The 13,103-nt window shown below is 48.0% G+C and overlaps 1 pseudogene across 1 annotated transcript; it reads left to right on the top strand.

The window, feature by feature from the left end:
* The first annotated feature begins 8,741 nt into the window (after nucleotides 1-8,741).
* On the top strand, nucleotides 8,742-9,660 carry LOC308265361 (olfactory receptor 1f45-like; annotated as a pseudogene). The gene has a single exon. The product of its transcript is annotated as an olfactory receptor 1f45-like (transcript).
* Nucleotides 9,661-13,103: the final 3,443 nt, after the last annotated feature.

Here is a 13,103-nt window from a genome sequence, read left to right as displayed (position 1 = left end):
GGTCTTTTATCTATTTTGAGTTAATATTTGTATATGGGATTAGGTAAGGGTCCAATTTTATTCTTTTTCATGTAATTATTATTTTTCAACAATATTTAGTTAAAAGATTATTATTTCCTCCACCAAATGTTCATGGAAACCTTGTCAAAAATAACTTGACAATATATGGAAGAATGTATCTCTAGGCTTTTATTTAACTCCAATGGTTTATATATCTGCCTTTAGAATAGTACTACACTGTTTCAATTATTGTAGCTTTATATGGTTTGAAATTAGAAAATATATATCTTCTAAAAAAAAAAACAAAGTAAAGAATAAAAAAATAGGGCTGGGGGTGTAGCTCGGAGGGAGAGTGCCCTGGGTTCCATCCCCCGTGCTACACAATATTATTTAACATGCCCTAGGCTGAAGGGAAATGTATAGACATATATACCATACATATACATACATATATTTTACAATATGCATGGTATAATTAAATGTATACTTGGGTAATTGTGGATGTGCATATTTGTTTGAAAATTTTAGATCATATTTTCTTTGGGTATGCATAATCTATGATTATCACTATTTAATTTGGTTCTACTAGTGTGATTAAGTTTTGTTAAATGTATAATAAATTATTCCAGTAAAAGTATAAATGTATCAAAATTATTTTTAATTTAATTTAATTTAATTTTTTGCAGTACTGGAGATGAAACCAGGGGCATTCTACCTCTGAGCACCCCCGGCCCTATTTTTTATTCTTTATTTTGAAACAGGGTTTCACTGTTGCAGAGGGCCTCACTAAGTAGCTGAGGCTGGCCGCGCACCATGATCCTCCCGTTTCGGCCTCCCGAACGCTGGGATGACAAGTGTGTGCCAACACGCCCGGCTCAAAAATCCTTTCCCTACTCTAAAACTTTCAAGTTTTTGCTTTGTGACCATTCCATACTCCTAGTTTCTCCACTGGTGGGACATTTCGAGGTGGGGCACGCTTGAGGATGAGGAGGCACGTTCCGTCCTCCCTGCTCCTCTGCTTCTCAGCTGAGTGTCCACATGGTGCAACTTACACTCCTGTGCTGTGTCCAGAGAGAACGCAACCCACAAACACTGCGCTTGTGCTCCTAATGAGGACCCCAGGGAGCCAGCCCCAGGGACCCAAACTTGGCAGAGAACCTCGAGGAAATCCTGACCTCCAGGGACGGAGCGGCTATGTATCTGCCGCCGACAATCCAGGCTTGACCAAGCTGCACTCTAATTGTTCTTGGGTGGGAAAAGGCCTTCAGCCTTCGGCCCCAGCTGCGGATTTCCCATCAGCCAGGGTCACGCGTGGGGCCCATGGAGATGGGGAGGCCATGAAGGTGTCTGACGGCACAGAGCCGCCAGGTGAGGAGGGCCGGGAGGCAAGCAAGGGCATGGTCACCCAGCAGCACGCAGGCCCACGTGGCCTCGACATGCGCAGCAGCATTTGGAGAAGAGACCCACCAGATCTGCATCCCAGTAAGCTCAAGGGCCTCGTGTCTCGTCCCACACCTCTGAGCTGTTCCTCTTTCGAGACGGGCACCACTCAGACCTCTTGGAAGGGAAATAGAAGCGTAAGACTGAGGATGAAGCGCCTGAGTAGGGTTACAGGTGCCAGCCGGGCGCGGTGGCGCACACCTGCAACCCCAGTACTGGGGAGGCCGAGACAGGAGCACCGCAGGCTCATCAGTCTCAGGAAATCAGAGACCCTGTTTCAACATAAAATCAAAAAGGACCGGGGATATAACTTGTGGGTTGAATGCACTGGAATTCAATATCCAGTACCAAATAACAAACTAACAAAAGATAGCGTAAGAATCTGTGGCTGTGGTCTAATCGCGAGCTCGGCTGGAGGCTCAGAGCAAGAGCCCACCTGCCCCGCCGCGGCGTCTGGCCCTAAAGCACCAGCCCCTCACTCCTGTGTCCCTCCCCTGCGGCCTGCAGTCCCCTAACAAAGGCGGCTCTGGTGAGGCTACGGAGACGCCAGTCTAGATCACACAGGGGTGCCGGCTCCGCTGCAATCCAGGGACCAAGCAGCCTGCACTGTACAGTCCAGACACACAAACACTCAGAGCCGCAGAGACTCCAGACGTCTCAGGCACGTCACACACCAGCACGCCTCACGAGAGATTTGCGCGTGGAAACAGACCTCGCCGTATTTAAGTTGTGGTCAAGGGCGTGTTAGGCATGCTCTCCCTGCAAGGAGCTCAGGACCCTGGGCTGCGTTTCAGAGGATGGCCCGTGAAATCGAACCCGAGGACGAGGGTGAGGGGCAGGACGCACTGAGCTGCGGCTCCTCGGAAAGTCAGCAGGCAGGGCTTTCAACTAGGAAAGTGGGACTGAACTCCATCCAGTACTTGTCTCAATTTGCCAAGTCAAATAATTGGGACAAGATTTTGAGAAAAGGAAAAAAATTATTGATTTTCTAGCAAATCAGAAAGACCAGTGAACTTAAGCATTCAGGAATAAGCCCTGGGTTCTCTGAGCAAATGAATCAATTCTCTTTTAGGAGTTAGCTCCTGAGGGCCACGCTGGTGTCTTAACAAAAGAATCCATGTTTCGGTCTTCCTTCAGTCAGGTCTTATTCAGATCCACAGGCCAGGGCTGTGCTGGGGTGTTTACCAGAAGGGACACAGCCGGGCGTGGTGGCTCACGCTTGTAATCCCAGCATTCAGGAGGCTGAGACAGGAGGATTGTGATTCGCGAACAGCCTCAGCTACTTAGTGTGGCCCTCTGCAACTCAGTGAGACTCTGTTTCAAAATAAAGAATAAAAAATAGGGGCTGGGGATGTAGCTCAGAGGTTGAATGCCCCTGGGTTCCATCCCCAGTACTGCAAAAAAAAAAAAAAAAAAAAAAAAAAAAGCCTGGCCACTTTGTTCTCTGGATCTGGTGGCTTCTCACAACTCTTAGGGAAGTTTAAGAATCTTGTTTCAGATCCACCCTTTGCCTTTGAGCTGCTTTCTCTCTACAGATATTAACAGGGCCACAAGGCCTGCGTAGGTGAACATTGCGGGTGCAGATCTCCAGCCATTGGTGCCCTTGCGCACAGGAGGGCCACGCAGGGTCCTTTCAACCTGTAGACTGACTCTCTCCCCTTCCTCTCACTAATGGGTAGTGGGATTCGCCTTTCCCTTGGGAACTGATGTCCCGGCCAAATGGAACTTAAAGGGAGAGACTTTTCCAATCTGGTGCTGCCCACAGAGGGGAGACTGCGGCTTCTCCCCTGCTTTTCCAGTCAGTGGCCTGTGGGGGACCAGCAAGGCTGAGGTACCTTTACACACACACGCACTCACGCACGCACACATATACACACCCTCTCAGTTGGCACAGGAGGGAGGAGACAGGACTGGGAGAGGGTAGCTCAGCCCTAGATCTGCAGGGCAGGGGAGCAGCCCTTGGTTCCTGGAGACTGGGGCAGGCATCACTCTACTTTTATTTATTTACTTTTTAGCATCAAGACTGCTAGGGTTGGAGGGGAACTGCAGATTTTTGGTAGTTGGCCACAGGCCGAGGGGAGGGTCGCCTACTGAGTGCACCTGGGACAGTATCCAGGTGCTGGGGCTGGGCAGGGCGTGGGACCATCCAGGGTGCCGCTGCCGTCACTGGCTCTGAGGGCAAGCAAGGGACGCACAGGTTTCGAGGCCCCCAAAGCCAGGGCACTGCAGCAGAGCAGAAGATTCTGTCTCCAGCTTACTAAGTCCCTTTCCTCTCTCTTTTGGCTGAGGTGCTGTCGGTGTGTGGTTCTCTGCACCATTTGCTTAGACCAGGCTTTTAAGACTCTTTATCTCAGGTTTATAGCAGCACAATTCATGATAGCCAAATTACAGAACCAATCCAAGTGCCCATCAACAGATAAATGGAATTCTACTTAGCAATAAAAAAGTTAGGTCTTTAGGGTCATGCTGGAGTCTTAACCCCAGAATTCATGTTGAAGTCTTCCTGAGTCAGTTCCCACTCAGCTCCTCAGGCAAGGATCTTGCTGTCATCTTTATAAGTAGGAACACAGTCTCTGTTGACAGCGTCATTGAGTTAGTTCTTACTCAGATACACGTGTGCCAGATTCCCTTTCATCGGTATACAGATAAGGACATATTTGTTAACAGGGGGATGGGCAAGGGGGAAGACAAAGAAAGAAAGATGTCAGCTTGGAAACTGACCATCTCTTACCACCAGGTCAGAAGCAGGTCCTCGTTACAAAGCGGCAAGCTCGTTTCCAGCAGCTGGCTTTCCTGGTGCCCGAGGATCTTGAGAGAGAGATGTTAGCACTAGAGTGTGGAGGGTAGGGTCAGCTTGTTCTTCTCGACATTTGGCCTTCGCAACTCCAGGGCAACAGGACAAATCCCCCTGACCTCTTATTACACCCTTCTCTGCCTCCACTGTGGGGAGCAGCTGTGCACTGGTCCAGGCGCCCTTGTTAGTCGAGTTTTCACATCAATCCCCGCCTCCACTCCCTCGGCACTTCCCAGGCTCCATCAGAAGTGTCTTCTAGCTCTTTCCCTCTCCGTTGGATCTGGGGAGAGTCCAGGTTGAAGGTGGCTCACATCTCAGCACCTTATCCTTGACATAACTAGTTTAACGCTCACAGTGGATCGCCGCACCGTTCCTGTAGCCGATAAGCATGTCCTGTAGCCCAGCCCTCAGAGTGTCCTCTTTCATCCTCTGCCGGCCTTCAGGCCCCTTCTCATGGCGGTTGCTGGTTCTCCTCCTCCCTTTCCTCAGCGCTCTGACCACTCAGGGAAGGCGCCTGCCTCCTTTCCTGCTGAAACCCCAGGAGTGCTTCCAGGACCGCATGTCCTGGTCCAGTGCTGGGCCTCCTGCCTATGGTGATTCCTGGGTCCTGAGATGATCTTTGAATGCACCCTAAGAATTTGCTCTCTACCAATCAGTAAGTCTCTTTCCTCCCAGAATAAAAGAGGTCAGATACAAGAGGCACCTGTTTTTGTTCTTCCAACAAGGGACAGGAGGAGGGAGGCTGCAGACAGCTAGCCACCCAGCCAGCGGGCTCACACAGTCAACGCCAGTGGTCACCCAAGGACAGGACATCACAGGAGCAGCTAAAAGCTGAGGAAGATGGCCAGGCAGGTCTCAGACATTCCAAGTTCTGAGAGAATGGAACATCTCCAGATCAAATTGGTGGGCTTATAGTATAGCACTTAGTACAGAATTTGCTGCTTGGTTAATTTTCAATAAATGATAGCTAAGAAAAATGTAGCAGAAGCCAGGGGTGGTGGCACACACTTGTAATCCTAGTACTTGGGAAGCTGAGACAAGAGGTTCACAGGTTCACAGTAAACCTCAGCAACTTAGTGAGACTCTGTTTTCAAGTAAAAAATAAAACAGAACTAGGGATGTAGGGAGGAAGAATGTCCCTAGGTTCCATCCCCAGTACCATAAAAAAAAAAGGTAGCAGGAAGAAAACACTTGAACTGGTTAAGAACTAAAGCTTTTGTTGACTCTGTGAACTTGGGCAAACCAACTAACTGCTCCAATCCTCAGTCTCTTCATCTATATAGTAAAATGCAGTATTTTAGTTATTAGATTATGTTCCATCTTGCATAAGAATGTACACATGCCGAGAATTATTCCTTTCTCCTCGGCATCTGTGTGATGGTCTCCCACGCAGTTAATTGGCTGGTCCTCAACGTGAGCGAAAAGCCCCGAAAGAAAGTGTTGTCTCTGGCCAAAGTACTCCCCCACTCTTAGCTATTCTTTCATAACTATTATTCTTTTGGTAATGATTCTTTTAACTCTCCACACAAATTGCTCCGGTGATGTAAGATCAGGACTGTGAGAGAAACTGAGTCTGTGGAAAATAAACTTTCTGGTAATTTGTCTAAGCCTCTAAACATCCTCGGCTTTGCTCAAATGGTAATAAAATCTAGTCAGAATTCAGATGCAGTGGCAGCATTCCAGTCACAGTAATTATAAAAAAGATTTCCCTTCTATCTCTGACCTTCATCCTATGTCACAAGCCAGCTAGTCCACTCGGGGCGCGAGTTTGCTCGCGGTCGAGAGTCTCAGTAAAGATGGGGAAAGATAGGGTGACGTACTACAGATTCTTATCTGTAGCGGTTCTTTCCTAGGAAAATAATCCTATGATCGGCACTTTTGAAAAAGAACCTGACATGGATCAGTGCTTCTTGTGCAATTGAACACTTTATTTTGGACACAAGATTTTTTATATATTCCCCTCTCCCAGTGAATTTCTAGTAAAAAAAAAAAAAAGCAAAACACCCAAGGTACAAAAGAGAGATACACATGCAGATTACCAACCCTGAACAAGATAATAGTAAGGCCTGGGATATCCCAGGTCTTTGTGATTGAGATCAGTCCCATTATCTCAGGTGGGTCTTGTGCTTCTATTTGGCTAAAAGTCATACCCAAAATCACTTGAAGAGTCCAGTTTGTTTTTTAAGGGTTTTCTTTAACCCTTTCGGAGCTCTCATTCCTAGGGTTTAGTCCAATGTCCTCCTTTATATATAATGGGGGACGAAGTCCGAGATTCCAGCTTTCATATAGTTATCGTAAGGAAAATCCGTGTTCCTTTATGATGATTTAAGGAATTTCGATGAATGTCTGCTGGATTTTGTCTGCAATACTATCCGCTGTCTGAAAACTTAAACAAACTCATGACACAGTTTAGCAGGTAAACACCAAGAAATAACATGAGGTCTTTAGATTTAGTTGTCAGATATATTTCTCTAGCAGCTGAGCAATTTTCCTCAAACAATAGACTTATTAGAAGCCTATCTCTCTTTTAATAATCCATATTCCTATCACTAACCCTCTGCAACTTTCTTTTCTTTTCTGATTACCTTAATTCTCTCTTTCCCATTTGGGACAATCTTAGGATAAGCTCTTCTTCATACAAAAATACTTTCTTATTCTCACCATATTTTCTTTCTTTCATCTTTACACATCTATTTTATCTGTCCTTTGTTTTGACATAGCTATTTTTAACCAGGTGGTGTCGCTGTAACTCCAGGCATCGCTATTACTAGGTGCAAAAGCCAAAATTTATTGAAGGTCAAAGGTGGACTGGAATGTTGCCACTGCCTCTAATTACCATTTGAACAAGGCTCATCTAATTATCATTTGAGCAAGGCTGAAAGTTTACTGGAAGGATTATTTTACATGGATTCAATTTCTCTCGCAGTCCTGATCTTTTTTCCACCGGAGCAATTCGTTTGGAGAGTTAAAAGAATCATTACCAAAAGGATAGTAGTTAAGAGTGGAGGAGTTTTTTGGCCAGAGACGATGCCCTCTCTCGGGGCTAATCGCCGATGACTACATGGATTCTCACACATGTAGATGCCGAGATGGAGTGGGCAGCAAAGTCTTGGCAATCCTAATCATTAACTTACAATAAAAGCCCTAAAAGGGAGGCAACCTAGTGCCTCTGTTTACCCCTCTCCTTGTGATCCTGCCTAGATACAGAGAAGATAAACTTTGGGTGTGACATCAAAGCAACCTAGTTTATGAGCAGCTAATACTGCCCAATACAATAGAGCTGAAGGCTAGGAAGATTCTTGGCCTTTACACCCAGTATGAGCGCTGCCCGAGACAGGGAAGCGCCACGTGGCTAAGAAATGAATATGTCAGAACAAAGGATAGATATAATAAATGTGTAAATGAAAGGAAATATGGTGAGAATAAGAAAGGATTTTTGAATGAAGAAGAGCTTATCATAAGATTGTCCCAAATGGGAAAGAGAGAATCAGGGTAATCAGAAAAGGAAAGGATGTTGCAAAAGGTCTGTGATAGGAATATGGATTATTTATAAGATGAATAGGCTTCTAATAAGCCTATCATTTGAGGAAAAGTGTTCAGCAGCTAGAGAAGTACATATGACAACTAAATCTAAAAACTTCATGTTATTTTTTGGTGTTTATCTGCCAAACTGTGTTGTGAGCTTGCTTAAACTTTCAGACTTTAGAAGGCAATGCGGACGACACCTGGGAGACTTCCATCGCAACCCCCTGGATCGCCATATCTCCCCATGCCTGCCATATGGACTAAGCCCTAGAAATGAAAAGCTCCAAAAAAGTTAAAGAAAATTCCATGAGAGGCCTATTCTCCAAGCCCTGGGCGTGCCTGTGTCTTCTGGAATTTGCCCTTTGGAGCTGCCTGTCTGCAAGGGCAGCTGGATCTGCCAAAAGATCCAGAGCTAATCTCTTGAATGCTGGACTAGTTTTTTTTTTTTTTACTTTGTTTACATGTCATTCACTATTGTTTTGCAGTGATTGCACTCCTCTCTTTTTCTACTATTAATTTCACTGGTGAAGGATATAAATTTTCTGGGTTCTTGTAATAAAGTGTCAGTTGCTCAAGAAGCTTTTGTCCATGTCAGATCCTTTCCCGAAGCGCCGTGATTAGGAACCGAAAGGAATTTATTTCATAGAAGGGAAAGAATCGCTGCAAATAGTGGCTGCAGAACTGCACCCGAATCCTTGCCCATCTTTCTGAGATAAATTGATCCCGAGCGGACTCAGCAGCCATTCCGATTGAGCCAGTCTGCCACATACACATATATGCTATTCAGCAAAGACAAGTAGATTTAATAAAACCACAGTCATTAGAAATTAAATACTATTGAAATTTACTAGGCTATTTTCATGAAATAATTATGTTTCTGATGATACTCAACCAGTCAGTACACTATTCCAAATACAGAAAGTGTTTGTTCAAATGTTGGCACATGACCTTACTGTATGACGACACTCTCTTCCCCGCAGACATGAGCGGGGTCAACCAGACCACAGTCACAGAGTTCCTCCTGCTGGGCCTCTCTGGGGAGTCAGAGCAGGAGGCCGTCCTCTGCGGCCTGTTCCTGTGACTGTACCTGGTCACCATCCTTGGGAACCTTCTCATCGTCTTGGCCATTGGCTGTGACCCTCACCTGCACACCCCCATGTACTTCTTCCTGGCCAACCTCTCCGGCATCGACATCTGCTTCTCCTCCGTCACCGTCCCCAAGATGCTGGTGAACGAGCTGGTGGGAACCAAGTCCATCTCCTACGCGCAGTGCATGGCCCAGATCTACTTCATCACTTTCGTCAACATGGACGGGTTCCTGCTGAGCGTCATGGCCTATGACCGTTACGTGGCCATCTGCCGCCCGCTCCACTACACCCTGACCATGAGGCCCCAGCTCTGCGTCCTCCTGGTGTGTGCTTCGTGGCTCGTCACGAACCTGCACGCCCTCTTACACACGCTGCTCGTGGCTCGGCTCACCTTCTGCTCCAGCAATGCCGTGCACCACTTCTTCTGCGACCCCTACCCGATTCTGAAGCTCTCTTGTTCTGAAACCTTCGTCAATGACCTCGTGGTCTTCACTGTGGGGGACTGATATTTCTGACACCGTTCACGTGTATTGTCGTCTCTTATGTCTACATCTTCTCCAACGTCCTGAAGCTGCCCTCTGCCCGCGGGATAAGGAAAGCCCTGTCCATTGTGGGTCTCACCTCACTGTGGTCTCCCCGTTCTACGGGGCAATCCTCGGGGTCTACATGCGCCCTTCCTCTTCCTACTCAGTACAGGACACGGTGGCCACTGTCGTCTTCACGGTGGTGACTCCCCTGGTCAATCCCTTCATCTACAGCCTGAGGAATCGGGACATGAAAGGCGTCCTCAGGAAGCTGGTGCTCAGATCCTAGAAGCAGGACACTCCAGAGCCGAGAGGACTCTTGAACCTCAGCCATTTATACAGAGAAATTAATGTCCATCCATGACTACACTTGCAATTAGTGCTATGTGTTCTTGATCATGCTTTTAATTTGAGGGAGACAGGTATTCACGGTCACAATACAGGTAAGTTACCTATACACAGAGCTGATTCTGGGACACCCATGTTACTGACAAAAGACAGCCACTGACAATGGGGGGTACTTGGGTCTGTCCTTTTTTATGGATCCGTCAACCTCGAAAGACCCTGCACATAACCAACTGGGAATTTCAAACACCTTCAGAGTTGCCCCTCTTCAGAATCACCTGACCTCGGCGGCCTCAGACAAAGAGGGGCTACTGTTCTATGGGTTCCGAAGCCACAGAGGGCTGGCCTGCCCAGGGCCTGACAACTGGAGCTACTAACCACAGAGTGGTGCTGAGTGTCCATCTGAGGGTGTCTGGCCATTACTGGTAGGTAGCTCTCCCTCTGTCCCAGGGCTAACTGCATCCCCTGCCTCTCACAGCTCAGGGCAGACCTTCTGCATAACCCCCAGCCTGCCATGTGGTATTCACAGCACAAGTACCCGTCAGAGATAGGTTCCAAGGAGCCACAGATGGCAACTATACTTCCCCATAGAAATCTCAGCATGCCTTCAAACTTAGGTGGGCTGCAGGGAGCAAAGATTCCCTTACAGCCAAAGAGTCTAGAGTTGCCATATTCCCTTAGAGACACTGGGACATGAATTAATCGCAGGACTGGGCTTAGAGCACAGCACCTCCGATTCCAGCTCGAGTCTGTTCTGATCTCGGGGGCCAGGTGTTCAGGAGTCCAGGCCTCTTCTGCTCCATGCCTGAGGACTAAGTACTCACAGGGCAGGTCCTTCTCTTCCCTGACATCCAGAGCACATAGGTGTGTGGTGGTCAGCCTTCAACTGCCCCTCATGCCCACCTTAGTGCCACCTCATGCCTGTTTCCCACTCTCATGGATAATCCATGAGATTAGTGTAGTGGTACATGCCGTGACCCCAGTATCTGGGGAGGCCGAGGAGTAACATTTGAGGAAACGTTTAACTTTCAAACACTTTGAAAGTATTTGAGGAACTGTTTTAACTTTCCTAAGTGATTGTGTATTGAAGAATCATTGACGATATGTTAGCTGTTAGGCATGGCTAATGGGTGAAAGAAATGAAAGTATAAATCCCAGTATTTGAGGAAGATCTCAGGTTTGAGGCCAGCCTCGCCAACTTAGCAAGACTCTGTTTCAAATAAATAAATAAATAAATCAAAAGAGCTGGGATATGGCTTGGAGGTAGAATGCCCCTGGGTTTATTAACAGTAACAAAAAGAAAAGAAAGAAACACATGGAAAAAAACAGCAAAAACCCCAAATCCCCCCATCAAATAGAAACCCTAACGTGATTGGCTCAAGCTACCCTTAAGCTCTCTTTTCAACATATGTAATTACGTCTGTCATCACATCTCTCCAAACCCTCTTGCCTCTGCCCACTCTCTGCTGAAAGACTCCCCTGATTTTTGAGGACTCTAGTAACCGTGGCTTTGCCTTACACAGAGCACCCCACAGACCCTCCCCAACTGGAGGTGGCGCACCCAGGAGAGCGCAGCATGGCGCCCTGGGAACATGGCTGCGTGTGCTCAGCCTGCTCTGCTCCCCCGACTTGCCAGTTTACTTTGGAGCAGAGACATCAGAGACATTGTCTCCATGGACATCAGAGACAACGGCAGGGCCCTCGAGCTGGTGCTCGGGTGACCCGACTCCTCCTGCCCTCCGCGTCTTCCCACGCTGCCCACACGGCATACGCACGCCATCCCACTGCTGCGGGACACGCTCGCCTGGAAGTCCTCACAGCCATCCACTGCGTCCCTACAGCGCTCAGTCTTACTGAGCCCAAGGCCAGCCCCGACTCTGGGCCCAGTGAATCGGATCCGGACACTTGCTCAGAAACCAAGTGGAGAGATTACTGATGAAAAAGGGACGTTAATCAGCACGGCCACGGTGGGCGCGTGAGGAAGGCTGCCTTAGACCTGTCTTCACGGCACAGAGGAAGCACGGGGCCAGGGTCAGAGTCAGCATGAGTAAGTGGTCTTGACCCGAATGACGCCACAGTCGTACTGTGTCAAGCAAATTATACCACTCAGGGAACAATCTCTCTCTCTCTCTCTCTCTCTCTCTCTCTCTCTCTCTCTCTCTCGTCACACAGGTGTTTAACCCCCAGAGATATTCTATCTTCATCTATACTCTAAGCCCTTTTTGTCTTATTTTGAAACAGGTTCTCACGGAGATGCTGAGACTGGCCTCAAACGGCCTATCCTGCTCTCGGCCTCCCAAGTACTGGGATAAGATTACAGGTGTAATCACCAAAACTCAAAGCAGTAAAATTAGAATCTGGGCAACCAGAGAACTGTCAAGGTTCCCCTGGAACGTGGACGATTCTCCTGAATGCCGGAGCCAGGGGAAGCATGGCTGAATGGAAAGAACCCGGTTGGGGCTGGTTTTCCTCTTGGTCTCTGCTTTCCCTAGGTCCCCATCAAAAGCTGAGTGTGAAGACGTGGATGTAGGTAGAGGAAAGTCTCTGAACATCCTTCAGCTAGAGGGTGACTGGGAGCCCCCGCCCCAGGCACGGCCGGGAGGTCAGAGCTGTCTGTGACTTGCCCCCAGGGCCCAAGCTGGCAGACAGGCCTGTGCCAGGAGCCTCTTTGCTGCAGCGAGGGCTCCTTGGAGACCCCGCGCCCGCTCCCCACACACAGCTGCCTTCCACCTAGCTCTAATCAGCCATCAGGGGCCAAATCTTTGCAAGCCAATTAAAACAACCCAAGGGGGGAACGTCTGACTTTATCTCAGTGCTTGTTGCAACAGGGAGTCACCCCTCGTCCCTGCTCCCCCAGAGGGCTAGAGACCGCCCACATGGCGAAGGAGAGACTTTCAAAGCCCAAGGAAGGGAGGGAGGGAGGGAGGGAGGGAGGGAGGGGGACCGTGCAGGAGCTGCCGGTGGTCACAGTGGGACCGTTAGAGCCACAGAGAAATGGTGTTGAAGCTGAGGATCCGAACTGGAAAACCCAAACTGAAATGCTCCAGACACCAAACTGGGTGCCAACTTGAGGCCACAGCTGGAAAACGTCACACAACCCGGGGCACGGGCGACAGTAAAAACGCAGGTGCACTAAAAGTATTGTATGTAGTTTCCACGAGGCTGTGTGTGCAAGTACAGAGGAAACGTAAGTGAACTTGTAATTACCTTCAGCCTGCGTGTACAAGGTGTGCATGAAACACGAGTGAGCGTGCATGTAATTACCCTATATATGAAACATAAATGAGTTTCACACTTCAACTTGGGTCCCGTCTCCAAGGTACCTCATTATGTATGTGTAAATATTCCAAACTCTAAAACAAAACCCGAACCCTGAAATATACCGAT

This window comes from Muscardinus avellanarius, assembly GCF_963383645.1.
Source record: "Muscardinus avellanarius genome assembly, chromosome: 7".
NCBI classification, from domain to species: Eukaryota; Metazoa; Chordata; class Mammalia; order Rodentia; family Gliridae; genus Muscardinus; species Muscardinus avellanarius.
This window is presented reverse-complemented; position numbering and strand designations above follow the sequence as displayed.